Source organism: Lepus europaeus, chromosome 5 (assembly GCF_033115175.1).
Source record: "Lepus europaeus isolate LE1 chromosome 5, mLepTim1.pri, whole genome shotgun sequence".
NCBI lineage: Eukaryota > Metazoa > Chordata > Mammalia > Lagomorpha > Leporidae > Lepus > Lepus europaeus.
Window position 1 is genome coordinate 48,492,856 of NC_084831.1, and position 17,368 is coordinate 48,510,223.

At 44.0% G+C, this 17,368-nt stretch overlaps 1 protein-coding gene across 3 annotated transcripts in view; it reads right to left on the reverse strand.

The window, feature by feature from the left end:
• DAB1 (DAB adaptor protein 1) overlaps positions 1 to 17,368 on the reverse strand; it is an 896,917-nt gene that overhangs the window by 153,346 nt on the left and 726,203 nt on the right. The gene's annotated exons all lie outside the window — the stretch shown is intronic.

Consider the following 17,368-nt stretch of genomic DNA (forward strand, 5'->3'; position numbering starts at 1 on the left):
TTGCCTAGGTAGCGGAGTGGCTGTAGCACATAGTTCTTAAAACCAGAATGCCCTGGTCCTCCAATATGCATCTACCAGAAAACCATCACTGTTAACTTCTGATTCCTCCTCTTTCATGTCTTTCCTCACTGATCAGAAACTTAGGGATGACCACAGCTCATTTCCCTCCATCTCTCTGATGTGCAAAGCAAGGCTTTTCTAGTGCACTATGTGGTTGGGAGTGATCTAAGGACATCCTTATAACAGAACAATAGTAGCTAACTATGACAAAGTGCTTTTCTATTGACAAAACAAGACTTTCATTTCATTCACTTACTCAACCCCTTACGGAGCACATCCTCTGTGCCAAATGCTATTGCTCACTGGCAACAGATGAAGTGTATGCCCCTAGAAGCCCAAGTTTTGAAGACTGCAAATAAAAATGTATTATGCATTATGCTAGGTGTATATGAAAGTTCAAGCTTTAGAATGTCCTTAATGTGTTGTCCAATGTAAATTAATGCTATAACTTGTACTCAAACAGTATTTTACACTTTATGTCTCTGTGTGGGTGCAAACTGATGAAATCTTTACTTAATATATACTAAGTTGATCTTCCGTATATAAAGATAATTGAAAATGAATCTTGATGTGAATGGAATGGGGGAGGAAAAGCCATTGTGATCCATAAACTGTACTTTAGAAATTTATATTTACTAAATAAAAGTTAAAAAAAAAAGCTTTGGAATCAGACAGCCTCATTTCAAATTATGGTTCCTTTGTTTTAAGTCAACTAAATTGTTTGGAGCCTAAATTCCTTATCTTTTGAATGAAGACACAGTATCTACTTTACAGAGCCAGCATTAATAGTAATTCTGGTGAGATTATGTATGTGCAGCATAAATTGTAAGCTTTCTGTGAATGGTTGCCATTGCCATTATAATCATCCCAGTGGGAGGTGCACATGGAACATACAATGCCGAGAGGTGGAGAGGCAGAGAAGGAATGCCCGCAGTGCCAGACTTGGACCTGTGGTCCCTTGCTCCCAGGAGTTCTTTTGCACAACTCCCCTTTGACTCTCAGCATAGCAAAGTCTTTGAATAATATCCCATAAAGCTAATAAAATGCACAGATAACTAATTACAAACTATAATTAACATAAAAATTAAAACTTGTGATTCTGTAAAGGCATATGTCAAAGACTATATCTAAGAACAAAGGCATCATGTATCATGATAAAATTTATATACTTAGCTAAAAAACAAGGCCGTTGGTCACCTCTCCCTATCTGAGCAGGCAGTGTTTGGCAGGAGTGACCTAAGCCTTGTTTTATGATTTACTGGAAAGGTAAACTCACTGGATCGCAGGTGCCATTCTCTATCTCTTCAACACATTCAGTCACTAATTATTCAGTCACTAATATCATCCCTTTAATGAATGGAACTTCTTCAATCTTTGAAATATTATAACAATATTAGGTAGCATTTATCACAAAGCATAATGCATGCATCAACTTGTTCAGCTACATAAAAAATGTCAGAGTAAGGTACTGCTTACTATTCAGGTTTCATAGACATGGACTGAAATAGAAGATGTAAGAGGCCATGAAACTTGTCTACACTCACTGAGTAGGACTTGGATCCTGATCTTTCTGATGCCAGAGGCTCTGCTAGAGGTTTGCTTGTGTTCGGTGTACACAAGCTTGGTCTCCTAACTACTGTGCATGACTGCTTCTCCTCTACCCAACTTTTGCATAAAGCTCCACCTTCATCTTGTTCTGAAACAACACTGGCCCACCACTGCTGATACTCAATGCACTGGCAGCATTACAACTCCACTGGGAGATGGTGAGACAACTTGAAAATGGACCAAATAGCTTCTAGACACTGTTCCTGTCCAAAAAAAAAATACCCATGAGTCAAATACAAAGACAGTCTTAAGAAGCATTTGTCAGGGCATAGAAATCTGCCAAGGAGAAAGATTCATAAGAGGGGGCAGAGCCAGATCAGGTGAACAAGGGCAGAGATTAATAAGAAAATATTAAGCCATTTAGGGGAAATCAGGGAGCCCAATTTAGCTTAGGACCCAGGGCCAAGCTAATTTGTATGAAGGGCACTTATGCAGTAGATAATCCAGATTCTCATTAAATGCTCCACCATTAAAAGGGCAATTTTTCATGAGCACATCTTGAGTAAGGTCTCAGTTATATTAGTTAAGAAATAAATAACAGACATCACAACCAAAAGACTGTAATTCCAACCAAAGCACATACAGCTTGAGGATGTAAGGGATAGGGTCAGTCTTCATGCATCCTGGCCTATTTTGCTAAAGGCATCGGTAACCCCACTCTTTAGGATGGATAAAAGAAAGTCCATGTGTTTAAGGCAATTCATCAACTGGCCACTAGGCATTCCTGAGTCTTTACTGCATCAGTTCTTATGCTATAGGTTTCCCATGCAGTTCCTCCTTTAATGTCCTCACTTCTGCCCTTTGAGTTAGGCTCAATAACATACATTATTTTACAGAAGACAAAACCAATGCCCAATGTTGACTGCAGAGCATGCATTTTTAAATAAAAGCTTTACTGAGATGTAATTCAGATACCACAAAATTCACCCTCTTAAAGCATACAATCCAGTGGTTTTAGTATATAGAGTTGTATAACCATTACTACAATTTAATTTTAGAATATTTTCATCATCCCAACAATTAGCACTGTACTCATTAGCTGTCACTCCCCATTCCCTCCAGCACTAATCAACCACTTAATCTCTTGTTGTCTCTATAGATTTTCTTATTCTAGACATTTTGGAATCTTGGAATGGAATTTGTGTGTGTGTGTGTCTAGCTTCTTTTACTTAGCAACATGTTTTTAAGTTTCACTGTATCAGTAATGAAGTAATGAGTATCTTTTTTTTTTTTCCCTGAATATCTCCATTGTGTGATTACACAGAAGTGGTTGCTAGACTTTTATGCAGTTTCTCTTTTAGCTATTATGAGTTGTGCTGCTATGAATACTCATCTAAAAGTTCTGGGTGGATGTACGTTTTTAAATAATTTTGCGTTAAACCTAGGAGTTGAATTGCTGGGTCATAGGACAACTCTAGGTTTAATCTTTTAAGGAACAGTCAAACTATTTTTCCAGAGTGACTGAACCACTTTACAACCCAACCAGCAAAGTATAAGGCTTCCAGAGATTCTGTTAGATGTTCTTCACAACATCTGTGGTTTTCTGTTCTCTTCACTTCAGCCATCCCAGTGAGTGTTTAGTGATACCTCATTGTTGCTCTGACTTGCATTTTCCCAATAATTAATACTGCTGAGAATCTTTCTGTGCGCTCTTTGTACATCTGCATATCTTCTTTGGATTCTGCTATTCAAATCCTAGAGCCTCAATTTGCAGCTAGGACTTACGTAAAATGTCATGGTTCTAACCATTAGGCATGGTGCCTCCATGTTACAGAAAACAGGCATTGTTACTGTTCAATGAGTGAGGAAATTACACCAGAGAGGGAACTAAAGTTATTTCAAGTTGAGCTGGCAACAGATCCTCACCCTATCCTATTCCAAGGCCTGAGAACTTTAGCTGGGAGGCCACAGGGCTTTGTGGCATAGAATATGTGTTCGGGGCCGGCGCTGTGGCTCACTAGGTTAATCCTCTACCTGTGGCGCCGGCACCCCGGGTTCTAGTCCCAGTTGGGGTGCCAGATTCTGTCCCGGTTGCTCCTCTTCCAGGCCAGCTCTCTGCTGTGGCCAGGGAGTGCAGTGGAGGATGGCCCAAGTCCTTGGGCCCCGCTCCCACATGGGAGACCAGGAGGAAGCATCTGGCTCCTGGCTTTGGTTCGGCACAGCGCACCAGCTGCAACGTGCCGGCTGTAGCGGCCACTTGGGGGGTGAACCAACGGAAAAACAAAGACCTTTCTCTTTGTCTCTCTCTCACTGTCTAACTCTGCCTGTCAAAAAATTTAAAAAATAAAAATTAAGAAGTAAAAATAAAAAGTAATAAAAAAGAGAATATGTGCTCAGAATTCAGAGAGCATGAATTCAAGTCCCAGCTCTTCAAGCTACTCCTTTAGTTGTGTCACCGTGGGTGAGTTCTTTAGCTATCTGCCACAGTGTTCTTGTCTGTTTAGTGCAGTTAACAGTTGTTCACACACTGGATCACTGTGAATGTTGAATACATGACACACAGAACAGCACACTGGATAGCATCTTACAAACAGCAAGTGCTCAATTAATGTTGGCCCATGTTATTTGGCTGATTATATTTCAGTATGTCCGAGACAGTACTAGTTTAATTCTCTTGTCTTAGCACTACTGTTACCAGAAACTCTAATTGCTCTAATAAATATCCCAGTGTGGATGGTAAATTATGTGCTTATCCTAATACTATGACCATCATTTGTATACCACTCTGCCCCACAGTGTTCTTCATGCTGGGCACCCTGCTAGCCTCCAGCAGTACCCACGTGGGCAAAACAGGTCTCATCTCCTGTTTGGAGGAAGTCACAACTGAGAAGAGGAGTTACACGGGCAAACGCTCAGCTGAACAGAACACAACCAGGCCCGTGAATGTCACGCAGGCTGAAGAGAAGGAGAAATCGTTGCTATCTGCTGGGGAGCAGGGCACGGAGAGCTACAGACAGGAGATGACATTTGGGTAAGGTCTTGTGTAAAGCAGGGGTTCAATGGGTAAAGAAGAAGGGGACAAGCCTTCCAGAGGAACAAAAAATGAGGTGAATTCTAGAGGAGAGTGAATAGTCAGGTGAGACTGTTGTTCATCCTAGCTATGGCTTCTTTATTTATTTTCATTTTATTTGAAAGGCATAGAGAGAGAGATCAATCTTACATCCATTGGTTCAGTCCCTAAATGCTTGCAACAGCTAGGACTTTGACAGGCCAAAGCCAGGAGCACGGAACTCAATACAAGTCTCCCATGGGGGTAGCAGGGATCTAACTACTTGAGCCATCGCCTGGTGCCTGCCAGCATGCACATTAGAAGGAAACTAGAATGAGTGTAGCCAGGACTTGAACAAAGTCCTCTATACAGCATGTGGATGTCCCAAGTGGTATCTCAACCACTGTGCCAAACACCAGCCCCACCTCTTGCTGCATTTGAGAATGCCTCAGAAGCTTTTAAAGATACCACCCTGTTCTGGGGTGGCTTGGAGCCAACTGATGTACTTGCAAACACAGTTCGAAAGCATGAGTAGATGGATGTCAATAGTTTAGAGGGGTCGACACATGAAGTGGGGCCTTGGAAACCCAAACTAAAGCTTTGGACTTTGTTCTTTGGGGCATAGGACTGTTGATGACCCAAGTTTGTTGTCTAGATTAGATCAAAAGCGACATTCTATTGACATTTGGGGAAATACAAGATTCACATTAAGATTCACATTCACAAGATTCACATTATCAATCATTTATGATTGATTCATTCACTTGTATGATACATACTGAGTGTTCTATGTTCTAAGATGCTAGGGTTTCAGAACTGAACAAGGTGCACAGTCATGTTCATACTCATGGAGCATCCATTGCAGCAGATGCATTAATACAGCTTTGCTATAAATTTTTAAATTTTAGCATAATGGAGAACCACCTATAGAAAGCAACAGCAACAATACATTCTTAAATCTCATCCATTAAGATTCTGCACCATGGGGAGGAACACAGTAGATTGCATTGATTCACATAAAGTAATCCTCAAAGCTCATAGAGAATAGCAGAAAATATCTTGTAAGATATTTGTCAACCTGGGGCCTTCAGAGTGACAATTTCTAACATTTTGATTTGATGTGGGGTTTTCAAACTGATGGCAATCTTTTAAATAGTTTACCCATTATGAAGGAGATACATGCATTAGTAATAATATTCTTCAAAGATACATTCATGGATGTCAATCCTATTTCCATAAAAGTCAGAATTTCTTTTTAACATTTAAAAAGGATCCCCTTAAGCTCAACAGACATTATCTCTGTGGCACCCATGGTGGCTGGCTGGGTGTGTGTACCTGGGAGACAGGGAGTGTGAGGGAGGTGGAGTGGACACCCCAGCTCATTCCTGCTTTCCTCCTGAGTTCAGAGGGAAGGAAGCTTCACAGAATCCTTTGACGATTTCTGCTCTGATATACCTATTTCACCTGGTTTCCTAGACAAACAGCAGTCATTAACAGCAACTATAGTATATGCTTTGTCTAGGATCTTATTATTTATGTATTTGGCAGAGTGACACAGAGAGAGGGAAAGACAGGTAACTTCTACCCACTGGTTTCCTCTCCAAGTGCTCCAAATAGCCAGGGCTATGCCAGGCCACAGCCAGGATGCAGGAACTCTATCCAGGAGATGGCTGGGACTCAAGTACTTGGACCATCACCTGTTACCTTCCAGGCACATTAGCAGGAAGGTGGATCAGAATTGTGGAGTAGCCAGGACTCAAACTGGCACTCTGATATAAGATGTGGGCATCCCAAACAGTTGCTTAACCCCCTGTTCCACCATGCCTGCTTCCTGTCAGGAATCTTAATCCCAAATTCCCCAAGACATTGGAGAACTGAATTTTTAACACAGCACTGATTTGAATTCCAAAGAAGGGGGTTATGCAAGGTCATATAGTTGCTTGGAAACCAAATACCCTGAAATAAAAGCAGTTTTGGGCCTGGAAGTAAGGAGGCCTGATTTTGGGTGTGGTCTGTTACTACAGATTGACCAATACCCACAATTCCCATGCATCCAGTGAGTGCTCGTAGACAGAAGATGGTCACCAAAGTGTCTCTAAGTGCTCACCATGTACTTGATCTGGACATGGTTTGCATGAGTTGCCCCTTCAAAGTTTCACATGTTGGAAACTTGGTGCTCAGTGTGGTGATGCTGGCAGGTAGTGTGGACTTAAGTGGTGGGGCCTCGTGGGATGTAATTGGGTCACCGTGGGCACTACCTACAGAAGGGACTGATGCAGTCTTCAGGAACCCTGCTTCTTTCTTTTTTTAAAAAAAGATTTATTCATTTATTTAAAAGGCAGAGCCACAGAGGCACAGAGAGAAAAAGAGTGAAAGAGAGAGAGCAAGAGAGAGAGGTCTTCCATATGCTGGTTCACTCCCCAAATGGGCACAACAGCTGGAACTGAGCTGATTGGAAGCCAGGAGCCTGGAGCTTCTTCTAGGTCTCCCACGTGGGTGCAGGGGCCCAAGGACTTGGGCAATCTTCCACTGCTTTTCCAGGCCACAGCAGAGTGCTGGATCGGAAGTAGAGCAGCCGGGTCTTGAACCGGTGCCCATGTGGGACACCAGCACTGCAGGCAGTGTATTTACCCACAGTACCATGGTGCCGGCCCCAGAGCCAAGACTTAAGCTCAGGTCTTCCTAAACCCTTAAAACCAGGTCTCCAGAGTTTTGCAATTGTCTTCATTACCTGTCTCTACCAGTAAAATGTTTTTATCATGTTAACTTCAAAACAGGCATATTTCTGCATACATTATATACATGGACTACTGACGTTTCATATATTTATGCTATTCAACCTTCTTTTTCCTCCAAACTTCTTAGCTGAAAATCAAACATAAATGGATGTCGTCTATTTCCCCTGGCCCAGTATATTATGTTGCATAGCCCAGGGGGTACTTGTATCCCGCAGTGTTTCCTGCAGATCTCTCTGGAAAAAACAACTTGAAAAATCCCCAGGGAGTCACAGCACACCGACAGTCACGAAAAGACATCTGTGTTTCCTGGAATCATCAATTCTGACCAACACAGGGGAGCTCAGAGGCTGCCATCTCTAATGCATGGTGGGGAGGATCTAAGATGGACCTACACTGTCACCCTCTAATCCATACTCCACACTGACTCCAAAAGGACCCACCCCCTAAGCCACTTGTCACATACTATCTTGTCTAAAGTCATGACCTTCTGCCCAGCCTGCCGTGGCACCTTTGGCTCTCACTCTCTCACCTCCTTTCTGGTCCCTTGCCCCCAACACCTTGAACATGAACCCTATGAGTCAGGCTTCCCCATGCCTTTTGCCCTTATTATTTCTTCTTATCTACCTTGCCTTGTCATCTTGACCAATACTTCAAGACTCAGATCAAGTATAGCCTCTGCTATAATGATTTTGTTAAGCACACCTTTCTTCTTATCACCTACTCTTCACCAACTAAAATGAACTTCCTCAGCACATCCTACAAGTTCCTCTAGCATTGACTTTGTAACCCATCCACCCCGTTTTGGACCATTCTCCCCTTTATTTTTCCCACACTCCCCACGGTGGCCTTTACCAACATCTTCTGACAAACCATGATTTGTGCCTTTCAGTTTTCTACCTGCTCTTTGTGCTACGAAGACAGTGCCCATCCCTGTGTCCCCTGTCCCTCCCATTCACACTTGAGATCTTGGCACAAGGCCCTGAAGCCCGCCCAAAGAGCTGTCTGGTAGGATCCTCAAGATGCTCCCTTAGTATTCTACTGATGATTCCTCTGCACTCCTGAGACAAACTAATCCAATCTGTGCTAGCATATAAACCCCATAAAGGCAGAGACTCTGTTGGGTCATGTGACAGCTGTATGCCTACGTCTTTCTTAAGACATGGATATACTTTTATTTACTCTCTCAGCATTGTCAGAGCCTCAACAGCACTTCACTGTCTGTGTTCTTGTCTATCTCCATTATACTCACAGTTCATGAGGGTGGGACCTGGGATTGATTGAACAGTGTCTTCTGATCCTAGCACAGTGTTTAACACAGAATAGCAGACACACTGAATAAAACAATGTATTTATTTATTTGAAAGGGAGAGAATTAGACAGATGGACACAGGGAAAATGCCCATCGACTTGCTCACTCCCCAAATATCACAACAGCTGAGGCTGAGCTGGGCCAACCTGGGAGGTGGGAACTCAATTCAGGTTTTCCACATGGTTGGCAAGAATCCAGCCTTGGGCCTACTGTCTCCCAGGGTCTGCATTAGCAGGAAGCTGGATTCGTAAGCCAGAGCTGACAGCTGAACCCAGGTGCTTCAAAGTGTCACACAGGTGTCTAAACAGCTGGGCCAAATGCTTGCACCTATTTATTTATTCTAAAGTGGATACTGGAGGTCAGACCACTGTGAGGAAGCATTTAAGGAGTCACTTGACATCTCTGTGTTTTAGGTACAGACCTTATTTCTTCTATTCTAGGACTGTAATTTGCTTAGTTCTCAAAGAATAAAATTCCTAATGGAATAAAATAAGTGCCTAACCATAGTCATTTTAATGTTGACTTTGCTTTATGCCATTCGGAAGCAGTGTTTCTCAACCTCATCACAACTTGCCCACCTCCTGACCTGAGAAGTGCCTTTCCTCTGAATTTAAATCAGACCTGTCCCCCAGGCATTGAACAGACCTCAAAGATGCTGTTGGGAAGAACACTAAGTCCCTGACTTGCAGCAGAAGGCTCTGCCTATGTTGAGGTCTTGCACTGGGAGTCACTCTGCAGAAGCTTCAACATAAACAAGCACCACTGTCAGAGTTAGGATGGGAAGGAGGAAGGCAATTAGCATTTTTTATGACACAAGCAGATTGCCCACAGAATCCACTGAAGTCATAAATGGCCTCCTACTCAGGCTGTTGGTAAAGACTGTTAATGGCCAAATAAAAGATATCTCACACCCAAGATTATTCGCTCTTTATCTCTCCTACTTGCCATGGATTATAATGAGCACAGTCATAGAAATCCACACAAGAGCCAAGATAATATGTATTTTTTCCCCTCATGTGGTCAGTTTGGCTGTGAATTCTTTTAACTTTTGACAGTTACAGCATTTTCCTGTCTAGTAGAGGTTAACTCCAACGCATTTCAAATTCCAGGCTGAGTATTCACTTCTGTGTTTTAGGTACTTAAACGTTTAAGTGGGTATCTTGTCAGATCAGGCTACCGTGACAGAGTAACATGGTCTGCATAGTTCAGACAACAGACACGCAGTTCTCAGGATTCTGGAGGATGGCACACCCAAGACCAAAGTCCTAGCAGAGCTGATTGTTGGTGAGGGCCCCCTTCTTGGCTTGCAGAAGGCCACTATCCCGCTGTGTGTTCACAAGACCTCTTCTTTCTGCATGCATGGAAGAAGGAAGGTGGACAGCGAGAGCGCAAGTGAACTCTCAGCTCCCTCCCTCATGTTCTAAGACCATTCATCCCCCCAAGAGGACTCTACCCTACTGACTTCATCAAAAACTAATTGTTGGCCGGTGCCACGGCTCAATAGGCTAATCCTCCGCCTAGCGGCACTGGCACACTGAGTTCTAGTCCCAGTCGGGGTGCCGGATTCTGTCCCGGTTGCCCCTCTTCCAGGCCAGCTCTCTGCTGTGGCCTGGGAGTGCAGTGGAGGATGGCCCAAGTGCTTGGGCCCTGCACCCCATGGGAGACCAGGATAAGCACATGGCTCCTGGCTTTGGATCAGCGCGGTGCGCCAGCCGCAGCGCGCCGGCCGCGGCGGCCATTGGAGGGTGAACCAACAGCAAAGGAAGACCTTTCTCTCTGTCTCTCTCTCTTACTGTCCACTCTGCCTGTCAAAAAAAAAAAAAAAACCAACAACAACAAAACAAACTAATTGTATCCCAAAGGCATCACCAAACGCCATCACACTGTGAGTCAGGGATGCAACATATGGACACTGGTGGTGATAGTGGACACAAATATCCAATCCAGAACAGGTAGGGGGCCGACACTAGGGAGGAGGAGTACGAAGCTGGATGACACCTGAGAAAGCGCACACCTGCTCTCCACAAACTGCCTGACTTAGGCTCCACAGCTACACATTCAGAGGAAGAGGAGACTGAGTAATGGACGCAGAGTCACACTGCTGGTGAGGGGCATTGCTCCCTCCTGCACGTTTATGATGCCAGCAAGAGTTTGTCGGCCCTTCTGCACGTTAGGCTAGACAACATTGTGGTTATCTGCACTCCAGACCACAGCAATCAGAAAGGATCCAAGGAGATAACAAATGCTGTACCCTCAGCACACCGTATGGCACATGGCCATCATTCGGTAAACACCTACACCTTCCTCCTGCCCAGATCATATCTTTTACATTACATGGCCCAAAGCTCACCATAGCAAACTCATCCACATTAGAGGTAATGGGCCCAGCCGTTTGGGGACTTTTTGGTTGCCTGGGAATAAGGATGCAATTAGGAGCAGAGTGCTCCTTACTGAAGGCAATGGAGAGGCCACCTCATGGATTATTAACAGAGAGAGTCTCTCTCATTCTGCACATCTATCTGAGTCACAGACTATCCACCTTAATGATGAGAAAATTTCAGAGTATAGGATTTGTCTGTCCAACATCAGTCTGTCCACTGTGGAGCCCTATTGTGTTAGGTTGTCCGGATTCAGAACAGACTGCTGGGGGTGGGGGGATGTTGGGGCCCAGCAGCAGGGATAACTTATTTTACTGAGAATTCTAATTTGCAATTATCCAGGTGTTGATTTGCAATGGACAAATAATTACAGATGCTGGCTGTGTGGGAGAGAATGATGATTTTGTGTAATTAACTAGCTTGGTAGTGAGCAGAATAAGGGGAAAAACACACTTAGGGGGCTGTTCTTACGAACATGGGTACTGTCATTATTGCTAAAAGGTAAACTAATTAAAGAGCTAAAATAATATTCAACTCATGATTCATGCACAAATTTTTTTTCTTAAAATATGTTCTCTGGTGTTTCCAAAAAGAGCTCCATATAAAGGGCATATGGACGCTTACATCTTTCTGCACAATGGATAACACTGAGATTCCAGGCTCTATTTCTGCACAGTCTCACGTGAGAGCTGGGGAATCTGTATTTCATAAGCTTGGCTGATGATGCTCCAGCAGATCCAGGCTACAAACCACTGGATTGTAAGGCAGGAGTCTTTGGTGTCTCCATTCACTTAAGTGACCCAATTCTTCTGCTCTGAGAGTTGGTCCTTCTTGCGTTTCTCTGACAAAGGTCTACAAGCATTTACTTCTGTGAAGCTGTTTTCTTCCCACTGAGTCTTTTTTAGTTTGATTTTAAAAAAATCTATTATAAAAATGGTATGGCATAGTTAGTAAACTCTTAGTAACATCACTAGATGAGCCACATCGGTCACTACACCGTGTCCTAGCTGTGTCTCTTCCAACATCACTTTGAAGTTCCTCTGAGGAGAACTGAAGAGATGACCAGGGCAGGGCAGCTAGGGGCCTGCTTCATACACCTGGAGGGATCTCCACGTACTGCATCCCAGCGTGGTTCAGTGGCAGGAAGTCAGGCTGGGCAATATTCCCCTGGGAGTCCCTGAGTGCCTTGAGGAATGACACTCTTCTGATTTTCTCACTGTATCCCAAATGACCAGGACAGCTCCTTTTGCATATGGTAAGCACATGACAAATATTTGCTGAGCAAACAAACTACAGAGCTTAAGGGAAATTTCTGACTTTGTTTACCCACAGTTCACAACCCCCACCCCCACCTCCCATAAACGCACACATATGGAGTAGAAAGTCTCAGATGCTACTAATGGGTTCCACTGACATCAGGACTCAGCATCTCCTGCACACAAGCAGAAGGCAGTATTAATAGACAAACAGCCAACCGCATCTTCATGTGAAAGGAAACAGTGAGAAAGAGCATAAAGTTCTTAGTAAAGACATTGTAACTCTTCCTTGCTGAGTCCTTTAGAGGTCCTTCCATGCAGGCCCAAAAGCCTGGCACAGCTTGCTAATCTGGACTAATCAAGGCTCAAACAGCCTTTTTTTAAATCTATAGCTTAATTTTACAGACTTGCTAGTATGAGGATGGCACAACACCATTCCTTTCTTTTTTCAAAAAACATTTATTTATTTATTTGAAAGTCAAGAGTTACAGAGAGGGTGAGGAAAAGGCAGAGAGAGAGAGAGAGATCGATCGATCTGTCCGCTGGTTCACTCCTCAAATGGCTGTATGGCCAAGACTAGGCCGGGCAGAAGTCAGGAGCCAGGAGCTTTTTCTGGGTCTCCCATGTGAGTTCAGGGATCCAGGCACTTGGGTTCTCTTCTGCTGCTTTCCCAGGCACATTAGAAGGGAGCTGGATCAGAAGTGGGGCAACCGGAACTCAAATCGGCATTCATATGGGATGCTGACGCTGTAGGCAGTAGCTTTACATGCTATGCCACAGTGCCAGCTCCTACATCATTCCTTTCTTACTGGTGGGCTTATGTCTTTTTCTTGGAGGCCAAGAGGCAGAGAATAAACTCCACTGTGTGTTGCCACTAAGTGTGAAGTGTTACACTAGAATGTACTCGTGCCACATGGCAAGCCTCGGAACAGGCTCTGAACAACATGCAAATTCTTCTTCACTGTCCTCTTACTCCTCACAACGACCTGGCATGACAAGCAGTACTAATCCCTTCTCATAGATGAGGGCATGAAGACTGGGAGGAGAAGCCGGGCCCAAGATCAGAGTGAGGACAGGCAGGCACGGTTGTGCTGGAAAATCGATACAGTTAGCCAAGAGGAGGTTCAAAGGAAGAGGATCTGAAGGGCTGTGGAAGGCAGGGGAAGGCCAGGTCCGAATCCACAGCTCTGACATTTACTTGTGTGCTGTCACTCAGAGCCAAAAGGATCCTGTTAAGGTTGTGTTGCTGCACCAATGCCGATGGGCTGAGAGATACATGTGACATACAATGGGAAACTGGATCTACAATCAACAAGGGCCAGCAGGGTCAGGAATGGAAAAGAACAGGAAAGAACAGAGTCCAGCAGGGACCTCAGTTCACTGCTAGCTTGCTTCTTAGGGCTTCTTGGCCAAGAACAAGTCATGTCATCTCCTGGCAAACTAAAATGATACCCATCTTGCAGGACTACTGTAGGAACGGTTTGCAGTCCTATGTACAAAGCCGGGGCAGCACTCCACGTTCACGGTATTTTCAGGTATTTTCACTTCCTCTCCTACGGACTGCATGCTACATATGACACACTGCTCAGCCCCAGGGGCAGAAATGAAGACTCATCCCCCATGTCACATACTTCCTATGTAGAAGGCTCGCCAGCGATTTGCTCCCAAGGAAATGCCCTCCGCTAAAGAGCTTCCTCACCCAAAGCTGTGCTCTCCTCTCACTCCACCTTCCTCTCTGAAGCTGCATCCAATCAGTCACTGCTGATTAGATGTGGCTGCACGTACAGGTGCAGGCCCCAGCCTCAATTTGACACACCTGGGAGAGTCAATGCCAGCGCTCCTTGTGGGACAGTTGGGTTGGTGCAGCCCTTTGTCACAGCCGCTTCACAGATTGACTCCTCCCTCTGTCCAGCCGTGCCACCTTCACTCCCCCATTGATGCTGATTCTGAGACTCCCCAGCAAGCTTCATACAGAAGTGCTATAGATCAGCTACTGGTGTCCTGGGAATTCCATCCAAGATGGTACAAAAATCAATGGATTGGAGGCAGAGTGATCTGAAAGAGAAAGGACCTGGATGTGGAGGGAAAAGCCAGGCCATCCAGTCCCTGAAACAATCCAAGAATAAGGGTAGGAGGGCTCTGAGGCAACACTGAGTGCTCAAATGATTCAAATTGATACTGATGATCCGAGGCTGAGAGTAACCAGGAAGAAAAATCTGTAGCTAAGGCTTTACCCCTAAACACAACTCAAAGGCATACCCAACCTGGGCAGCTGTGCTGCTTCTAAGAGTCAGTGGAGGTGATACCAACCCAAGGTCAACCTCACAACCACAAAGACTGGGAGGTGCAGTGGGCGTATTGCCTCCCTGAAGTTTACAACTCATTTCTCTTAGGCAAAGGCACATAGTAATAACTTCCAGGACCCACAAAGCCCTAGGAGGTGATTATGAGTGAAGATGACTTTGTTACAAATGAAAAAGAACAGAGGTTTAAACCTTTTTGATTTCTATTCTTCCAAAAAACTGCTTTTATATATTTTTAACTTTCTAATTACAAAGTGAAATATGGTCAAAGCTTGAAGTTTAGAAAATGCAAAGGGGAAAAAAGAGGGGGGAGGGGTAATCACTTACAACACCACCCCAGGATATCCACAGTTGCATTTCAGTATTGCTTTTCCAAGCTTTTCCCTAAGTGCAGATATGCACACTCATTTTTCAAAAAAAAAATCATACTTTAAGTCTGTAGTTTTCTTTTTGTCATATGGCAATGTATTATATATTTTCTTTCACATTCACATTGATAGATTTTCTAACATGATTCTTATTGGCTGTATACTATCCCATCATATAGATACAGCCTAATTTATCAAACCAATCCCCTATCATTGGACAGTTAAGATATTTTCCATTAAAACAGTGCAAAGAAATACAATGTCGAGAACTCCTTCTAACAGCAGTAAGATGTATTTTCTCTGTGAGCGCACTTGCATGGAGTCTTTCACACTTTTCAAAGCTGATGCTTCATTTTTTTTCCCTCCCATCCACCTACTCCAGGAAAGCATAGGCTGATAACAAATGGAAAATTCACCTCTCCCATGTAAGGTCCTTTTCTCAGGACCAACATGCAAGAGCAAAGGAAAGAAGTGTATATGACTTGGATTACAGAAGGATTCTAGTAAGCACTGGACACACTGCCTACAGAACACCTGTAGGATGACAGCAAAGAAGAGGCAAGCAGGTGAATCGGATTTACTCCACAGTCCAAAGGTCATGGGCAATGCAGAATGGTCAAACCCCTGGTTTGGAGTTCTCAGGGAGAGTTCACATTCAGCATTTGAAAGCCTGCACGTGGGCTCAGCCAAAGGTTAATTATACCACAAATGAGCAAACGTTTCTATTTTCATATGCAGCCTGTAGTTGGCCAAGAATTTTATTCTCCAGTAGTTAAAACTTCCGTGGGGTCATCTCCATTAGAAAAAAACAAGGGGTTTAATTGGATATCTCTGCCATCAACTTGTTTGCAGAGTATTTTGTTAGGCAAGACTATTGTGGTCCTGGTAAATTCTGGTGTGAACAAGACTTACGCTTTATCTTCCATCTGCCTTTTAAATAAAAGAGATGTGTGTACTATCGACCGATTAAATTATTTCTTTAGAGTACAAAGAAGTATTTGTGATGAAGACAACAGAGAGGGCAAATCAATTATTTACTGAGGAGGCTGCAATATAAATTACATTTGATTAAACTCAGAGATAAATCTCCGTGATGGAGGGTTTAAGTGGAATGTGCTGGAAGAGACAGTGACTAAGTGCCCCTCGACAGTTGCTCATAATGAATGCAAGGGCATAGGCCCAGCACTGACACCCTGGATTGCTCACCCGGCCAGCCCAACATATTCATACATTCCACAGACATGTGCTGAATGCCTACTGGGTGCCAATCACTGGTCCAGGTGCCAGGGTCCAGTCTTGAACACACATACACATGCGCACGCACACACACACACACGGTGTGCAGGGGGCAGAATCCTTGCTTTCTTCAAGCTTTGATCCCAAAGGAGAAAGGCAGAGAATAAGCAGGTAAATAAATAATGAGCAAGATCACTCCAGATAGTGATAAGTGTTATGAAGATGATTAAATGGTTTGATGAAACAAAGAGTGACTGGGACAGGGTAGGGAACAATTAATTCACACTGGCAAACCCATGAAGGCATTTCTGTAGAACTGACATTTGGAAGATCTGAACAACAAGGAAAGGGCAGTCATGCCAGGAGGGCATGCATTTGGCTTGTTTATAAAACAGAAAGGAGCTAGAATGATCAGAGCAGAGTGATCCAGAGGAAGCAGGTGGGAAGGTGAGGGGGAGAGAGCTCCTTCACATGCCGCTCTCTAACAGAGGATACAGACTGCAGGCTTGGTTCTAAGTTCTATTGGGGAGCCACCAGAGAAACTCACATGATGTAAAGATTTCTCTATGTCAAAAGCAGGAGAAGTAGAGGCAGGGGCTAATAATTCAGAGAGATGAGACAGGGATGTCGGCAGTAGATTTAGAGAAATGACTTGAATTAAAAACTATCTTAGGGGGCCGATGCTGTGGTATAGTCAATTAAGCCTACACCTGCAGCGTGGACATCCCATATGGGCACCAGTTCCGTGTCCCAGCTGCTCTTCTAATCCAGCTCTCTGCTTGTGGCCTGGGAAAGCAGTGGAAGATGACCAAAATGTTTTGGGTCCCTGCACCCACATGGCAGACCAGAAGGAAGCTCCTGGCTTCAGATTGGCCATTGTGGCCACTTGGGGAGTGAACCAACAGATGGAAGACCTCTCACTCTGTCTCTCCTTCTCTCTCTGTACCTCCACCTCTCACATAAATATATAATTTAAAAAAAAACTATCTCAGAGGAATACCAGAAAGGGATTGTGGATAAATTGTGGAAGAAAACATGAAAAAAGGGGAAGCAGGCACAACTTTTGAGGTTTTGCTCAGGCACCTTTGTGGAAGACAAAGCCACATCCCAACAGGAAGTCAAC